The sequence below is a fragment of the Ischnura elegans genome, chromosome 12, assembly GCF_921293095.1.
Source record: "Ischnura elegans chromosome 12, ioIscEleg1.1, whole genome shotgun sequence".
Lineage (NCBI taxonomy): Eukaryota > Metazoa > Arthropoda > Insecta > Odonata > Coenagrionidae > Ischnura > Ischnura elegans.
The window spans coordinates 89,210,000-89,218,300 of NC_060257.1; the positions used below are offsets into that span (position 1 = coordinate 89,210,000).

The following is an 8,301-nucleotide window of genomic DNA, read 5'->3' on the forward strand; positions in this document are numbered from 1 at the left end:
GTAATACGAAATGGAATACCAAGTGATTTATCACGAGCAACAGTGAAGCCTCCATTATCGACTCTTTTTCTTTTGAATGGGGATAAATAAAGAAAAATACAAGGAGCTTCTGATGGACACAATTTCTCCCTACATGTGTGATCTTCACCGTCGATTCGTTTTTGAGGTATGTAATGTCATGCTAACATCTGAATTGAACAGTTTTCATGAAAAAATATCTTACAGTAACTTATTTGCCTTACAATATTAATTTGGTAGTATTTAGTTACCTTAAGAGACAATTCTGCATTCTAGGCGCCATGAAAAGCTGTGCATAGACATAAATACAGGAGAAACCTTTAACGATCGAAGTTACTGCAATTTCCGACATTATAATGCGTACAGACTGCAAGAAAAAGTAGTATCGATGTTATTTAGATCATTTCAACTTCAGCGCTAGCCTATTTCATACCGTAGTTATCGCCTCTGAAGTGACTTCTCCATTACTTACTGCTCATCAAACGGATTCATGGATTTTAATAAACGTCTGCTTGCATGGGAACGTTGCTATGGTTTTCACCTTTTGCACGAACGCGGCTGGGCCTGAAAGGGTTTTGCTATTCAGTACTGGATAAATCATTCGCATTAGTCATAATAACATTGATTGGAAAAGAGATCCGTTGAATGTATAAACCTTTAAGCATGAGCCACACGGACGGAGAATTTTGCTTTGTTGAATGACCCAACGTAAACTAAGACGTTTTATAGGAATACATCCAGTAAATGTTTTCATATTTGGCTTACATTCCGAAATTAATAATTTTAGTGGAGTCCATGAAGAAGAAAGGGATGATTTTTTTATTTTTAGAAAACAAATCCAAGTAATCAATTGAGCCGAGATCTTAAATAAGTAGACATGGCTTGTGTTCCCGGTAACCAAGATCACTACATTACATATGTTTGCGAGTTCATGTTTTAGCGGTGTAGTGGGGAAAGCTTATCTACATCCCCCCCTAGATACCTTTCTCACGTCAACCCACTTTTTTCTTTCGACGATTCAGTTTTTCTATTCTATATCCACTCATCTTCACTCGACACAGGTTACTTGCTTTGCACGTAGGTTGAACTCCAAGAGACTACCATTAATTTTTAATCGTTAAGTAAGTTAAGTAAGACGATATGTACGTATTCAGTCTGTTGAAGAGCAAAGAAATGTACTAAGGTTTGCGAATGTCATGATATATTCCATGGCATCGCAATTAAACCATGTCGAGCCAACAACAGGTTTTTATAATGCCACACAGAAATTTGAGAGATAAATATGCTATTGATACCAATTGAGCTAATCTGACTACTATATTTTTTCAATTCAGCCCCGCGATAACACAAAATAAAACAATAGTGCCTGGTTAAACAGAAAATACAAATTTTTATAACGATGCTGCCTAAAGTAAAATAATCAGCATTCTTTTATATAATTTAACTAAGGAGAAACATAGGAAAGCCATGTTAAGCCTCAGAAAGTCATTCACCTATCACTATTGTCGGTCAAATGGAGCAAAGACCCGGTCAAACAGGGGCTTGAAGGCAGACATCACTGCCTCACATGGGTTAACACGTCAATGTTTCGAGAGCGCAGTGGGAAGAGGGGATAAGGTTCCTCCTTCCCCAAACTGAATACCCTTCTCACCTTAACTCAAAATTTTCATTCTGTGATTCAGTTCCATTCTCCGCCACCCGATTTCACTGAACTCATGTCAACTCGGTATGCTTTTAGACTTAAAGAATTGCCCGATTTTTTAGTTTAACTAACTAGCGGTAGTAAGTAGTTAACTTACATGATTCTAAAAGTAGTTAAAATAAATGATTTCGGAGGTTTCGAAGGTTATTACTTATCCCATGGCACCGCATTTCAAAGCGTAGAACTTATTGCAATTTGTTTTTTTTTCACGGCGAATAATGAGGGAAAGTATTGCATTTTATATCTAATAATATAATTTTAGAATTGTAATTTTTTCAATTCTAACCCACGTTACAACAAAATCACGCTATGAAGCCAAATATCACAGAAATTTTTAAATTTTCAAAAAACGCCCTTCAGTGTAAAATTATTCAAATGCTCGCCAGAATAAAAATGTGTGCAATATCTAGTTTGGTTTCAAATAATAGTCTCTAACTACGTTTAAGCTTCACATTGAGTGCAGGAGGAGAAGACTCCCTACCTTTCGATTCGATGACATGTTCATCGGCGGCAGAGCTCAGCTGTCCATCGGCGATTCCACAAAATACACACATTCACCATCACTTCGCAATCAACACACAACTGACCATGAATTTTTCCGTACAAACTGGACACTTTCACTTCACAGTATAGAAAGTTGAGCACTGACTTCTACCATTGGTTAACACAGTATAAATATTCACATTATTTCCTTGGGACTACGTGGCTGACTGCTTGAAAGGGAACGATGGAAGCCTTTTTTTAAGCCTGTATCCAATCGGGTGGATAAATTTGGATTACTTGTATCACTCACTCCTTTCTCGTTAAACCTGGAAAATAAGAAGTGGTCATAAAGCTATAACCCAACAAATAAATTGCACCGACGACACTATACATCCAATTATAGGAAAGAAGGAATGGTGGCAACGGAAATGCATGTATTACATGGAAATTGTAGCCATTCTTTAAAACCTTTTCTTTTTTAATAGATTAGCTTTCTAAGTTCATGCTTATCTCTGAAAAGCTTTAATTAAAGGAAAACTGTACGAAATTGTGAAACAAGTTAAAAGATATACTATATTCTGACCATACTTTCGTGAAATATGGGTGGTTAGGATGTAAATCTTCACCTACATTTCAGCCCATGCATTCCTACATAAAATTGATTGGAGTAATTTATCGCATAACCAACCCCTGATACATAGTTTAGAGAATCAAACCCCAAAAATACGGGTTGCAAAAACTGCTTTTGATTCGACTACCTATACCTCAATGCCAAAATGTATATTGTAATTTTATACCTGAAGTGTAAAACGTAATGATTTAATATGTAGAAACAGCATGGCATAATAATTATCAGGTAAAGACATACCTCCACTTCAGCAAACAGACCATCCAATTCTCAACACCAAACGAACAGCTGTGAGACTCGGACTTCACTTAAACGGAATGAGGACTACGATGAAAAATCGAAAACGGTTCACTGCTTGCTATTGGAGGATGGGGTATTACTAAGGAATGTAGGGAGTGTTGCCCTGCATGAATATCCCAAGGCAGAGTTAAAGTGCTGACCTGCTTTTGAGTCGCACTGCATGAGTTTTGACGGGTGAGTTTCGGTGTAGACGTCCGTCGTTGGGCCTCATAGCACAGCAGGGATTGAGTTGGTGGTTGAGGAGAGGTAGGGAAAGACCGTCGGAGAGGACGAGGGTGGGGAAAGTGACTCAGGGAACCACCCTCTACACATTAACGCCATTAATTCAATTTTAAGCCTGCGCTATCGCTGCATAAATTCGCTGCTTTGTGTTCTATTACATTTACTTTGGCTATTTTTAAATTTGGATTCAGAACAAACTGAAAGCAATTCATGCGTAAAATTACGACAAGATTTATTTTCACATTCCTCGTTTCAAATTAAAACATATTATATTGTATTTTTTTTCTTTGCGTCGTTTAGGAATCACAATGTTTCCCTGGTTCTGCACGGAAGGCCAGCTTTTATGACACGGAGGTATAATTTATATTGCAAAGGTTTTGTTTGCGAAGGGAAAGTAAAGAATTTTTATTGTTGTTTGGTATAAAAAAAATGTTGATGCACAGAACCAGGTTGGGGTCTAGAACAAAATCTCAGCATATTAACTCCACCAAAAGTTTGTCGTAGGGTGTCTAACTTTACGAATGTATACGTGTATACGAGCTTAATATTATTATTATTATTATTATTATTATATTGTACAAGTTACAAGCTGGCTATTTGCCAGGTGGTAACAGTTTATACAAAATAAAAAGAAAAACAAAAATATTGCAAATGAGAAATACATTACCAAAATGAAACTAGATAGTGAATATTTAAAATTCAATGATATTAATTTTCCAATATAAATCCTCTACACCTCTTCTTGAAAATCCTTACGCTGCAGCGCTGTTAGGGTAGGGCTTAAGCAGTTCTGCAGGGAGTCTATTCCATTCCGTAATCGTCCTGTTGAGGTACGAGAATTTCTTTACGTCAGTCCTTTGCGGCCGGCATTTCATCTTGTATTGGTGATCATTCCTACCAATATAGCTGGGGTATTCAATCTTCTTTCGTAGTTCCCCCCATGCCTTTTCCCCTTTCAGTGTGCGGAAGAGTGCGCAAAGGCTATTTATTTTTCTTCTCCGTTCTAGTGTCTCCCATCCCAGTACTTTCAGCATTTTACCGACACTTTCGGTCTTTTTGTGTTTCCCCATGACGTACCTTGCTGCCTTTCTTTGCACCTTCTCCATGGATTCTGTTTGTCCCTTTTCATACGGGTCCCACACTTGTGACGCGTACTCTAAAATTGGCCGGATTAATTTCTTATACGCCTTTTCCTTTGTAGTTCGATCACTTTCCTTAAGATTCCTCATCACCCAATGTACGTATAATAGTAATAATAATATTTATTGTTCTTGGACAATCTTCCATTAAGAACATACTATGGCTACAGTATATCGTATGAGTGTGTGTACAATTGTGTGAGTATGTTTTTATTTATTCGCCAAAGTATATGTATTACGTTTATTTGTGTATATGAAGATATTTATGCAGAGGAAACCATCTAAGTACCTATGTCAACCAATCCTCAATGACAAGAAAAACTCAATGTTAATCTTTCAACGGATTCTACGAATGAAACATGGGTATGAGAAGCGATTGCTAACAATCCGTCCTTCGACTCCATTTACTCTGAAAATTTCAAGCTGATATCGCAAGTACTAAACTAATTCTGCATTACCAACAAAGACAAGAAAGAACGATTAAGTAATAGGGAGGTATGCATCCTATTTACTCTTCCGCAAAGCCTATTTATTTTTCTTCTTCGTTCTAGTGTGTCCCATCCCAGTACTTTCAGCATTTTACCGACACTTTCGGTCTTTTTGTGTTTCCCCATGACGTACCTTGCTGCCTTTCTTTGCACCTTCTCCATGGATTCTGTTTGTCCCTTTTCATTCGGGTCCCAAACTAGTGACGCGTACTCTAAAATCGGCGGGATTAGTGTCTTACACGCCTTTTCCTTTGTTGTTCGATCACTTTCCTTTAGATTCCTCATCACCCAATGTAACATTTTGAACGCCTTTTTTGTTAAATGTTCGACATTTGCCTCCCACCCTAAATCTTTCATTAAATACACCCCTAAGTATTTACATCGGTCGCTTTTTGGAATAACCGTCCCAGAATAAAAATATTCTCTCCTAGTTCCATTTAGTTTCCGACTAAAAGATTATGGTGTCAGCGGAATACAAATGTCAGGATAAATTGTATTGTATTGTTTCTTTGCGTCGTCTACGAATCAAAAAAAATTGATCAAGTCCCGGGAGACACCTATTTGGCTGGGACCCGCAGATTTAAAATGCAGAGATACTTAGTGGATGGATGGATCGAAGCTCACTCAATCAGTCCATTAACTTACCCCATCCAAACCGTTGTTACTATTTTACGAAGTTCCACAGCCACATTTTCATATACGGTAACAAAATCGTTCATTTTTTTCGCAGAAACATGGTTCAAATAAGACGTGCTCGATCGCACCATTGATGGAAATACGATACAAACAATAATATTCTTATGCATTTCGTAATTGCGAAAGTCAAAATTTCATTTAGAGCTATCATAATTCGCGAGGAAGTCCCCCACTCGGAGGGTCGAGGAGAGAGGTCAGCGAGGGTGAGCGACTCGAGGAAAGGGTTGCGAATATACGGACCCTACGGACCACGCCAAACTCCCTTCTACCTGCAACATGGCCCCAGAAAATGCATAGTATTAGCGCTTTTCCCTTTTTTTATTTCATCTTTGCTGACAATAAGATTACGGCATAAATCAATAAAACTCGAAGGAATTACTGAAAAGGCATAGGATAGACTCACAGATGATTAATTTGATAAGGACGTGAATACCGATACCTCCACTGCAAAAACGCTCAACAATCGCCCACCGAATCAAATCCGCTCATCTAGTACTCGTATTAGGGCTACTCTCAGATTAAGAATGGGGGGCGACTATAGTCTGTATACCGTATGGTTGCGCCCGTGTCCGCCATCTACCTGATTCGGTCCGCGAGTGCCGGGGGAGGAAAGGACCGACCTTAGAGTATGTAGTTCAATAGTCCTTTAAAATACCTCTATGGGACCGACCATAAAAACTGTATGGGACCGACTCAGATAGATGGCGGGCCTGTGCGCCACCCTACGGTATACAGACTATAGATGAGTGGATTTGATTCGGTGGGCGACGGTTGAGCGTTTGTCCATTGGAGGTATCGATATTTAGTGGGGACACGTGTGTCACATTTCCATTAGTGCGTTATTAGAATGTTTTTCTTTGCTCCAATTCCCGGATTGTAGATCATTCACTAGGTAGAGATAGAAACATCGATTTCGATCAAAATCGAATATTGAGTTTTAAATGCCAAAGATCGAGGAGATCGAGCCTTGATCTTCGAGTTTCGATCCACCTCGATTTTCAACTTTCTTGTCCATTTCGTTGGATCTCGGGAGCATCACTACCGGTCTGTAATAAAGTCATCCATCCCATGTGAAAGACTATTATCTAAAGGCCTGTTTACAGGGTTCATCAACATGTACGGGTTATTGTCTAAATGTATGAACGCAAGAATAAACGCCAAAATGCACCGTGTAACCACCCAACTTTTGCGAATGCATGCACAGAAAATAGAACCTGTTCTAATTTGGTTCATGCATTCGCACATGTTCCGGTCCACAAAAATCATTCAATGAATCAGTCGATTTTTCTTAAAACGATTCGTGAAGCCGAGTGGTTCCATGCGGTGATTCCAATTCGTAATTGTGCGTTCAATTGTAAATTTTTATCGCTAATAATTCCCGCATGTATTCTAGATTTTTTGGGATATTTTTCTACACCTTAAATGCATATTTTAAATGTCTATCGCATTTAACATAAAAATGTTTTATAATCACTTGATTTTGAAAAGAATCAAATGTACATAAATTTTTATCGTTTATCTGATCTTTGAATTTAAATCTCGTTTTTCTTTCGATAAGTCGAGGTTTTCACTTCGATTCAAAATGGAATACTCGAAAAATCGATTTTGATCAACATTTTTAAACCACCATCACAAGGTGTCTAATGAAGTCATTCAGTGTATGGAGTTCATGGGCAACAAAGACATTATATACGCGGAGTTTTTTGCTCGGAAAGGTTTCTATTTTTTATGTATGTCATTTCCATCCAATTGTTTGAAAATATCTTGCAATTTGCTAATCCGGTTTTCGCCGGAGCCTATACAATGATCGCTGTCTTTACATTATAATCGCGGTTGAAAAGTAAGTAGGGGTCAAAAAACGTAGCAGTAGAACTCAGGCTATCATCAATAAACCGCTAAACAGCTGAGATCTCATGCGTACTTTAATCACGATTACAAACCATGCCATTAAAAGAGTTGCTCAAAGATGACCGGAACACGCCTTATTTTAATGGACTCAGAAAATAAGGCGTGGTATCGTTTTAATTCAGAGAAATCAGTTTTTTCTTTTGAAAGCCGCGGTTAAGAAGACGAAAACATTGCCGAAATAACGGGGAACTGGGCAGCGAAGTTAGCGAGGAGATAATTATTCGGTGAGCAGATTGAGTCACCGCCCGGAAATCACGTAGAGTGTGAATGGGTGCACATTCGGTTACTTCTAGTAGCTACTCAACAATTTGAAAGTTATACATAGTACATGTTTCAACTGTCAGATGTTTAAATAGGTTACAATACAAGTATTCAGATTACGACGCAAACTGGGATTTGATAGAAAATGCTATTATTGAAACGTAAAAACCTGCAATGAAACAAATGATGTGGCCTTGTAATAATGAAAATCACTTTTAAGACTGGTCTATGCAAAAAAAAGAAAGAAATTTAATATCGGTACCGAATGACAAATTAGCGTCAGAAATTTATAGCGTTTACAGAAAAAAATTAACGTGTACTCGACAACATCTATTATTCTTCTCCAGTACTAAAACAGCAAAATACCGCACATTGATATGGGGTTGATATATTTCTTAGTGGTGCGGTGGGCATTCTAGACGTCTGTGACTCGCTGGAGACCCCTGGCTCGCCTGA

At 38.2% G+C, this 8,301-nt stretch overlaps 1 long non-coding RNA gene across 1 annotated transcript; it reads right to left on the reverse strand.

Annotated features, from left to right (window-relative positions):
- Nucleotides 1–524: 524 nt before the first annotated feature.
- LOC124169829 lies at nucleotides 525–3,160 on the reverse strand. Its single transcript, XR_006867244.1, has 3 exons — nucleotides 3,072–3,160; nucleotides 2,202–2,529; nucleotides 525–582 (listed from the first exon to the last, which is right to left on the reverse strand). It is a non-coding gene; the product is annotated as an uncharacterized LOC124169829 (long non-coding RNA).
- Between the last annotated feature and the right edge of the window lie 5,141 nt (nucleotides 3,161–8,301).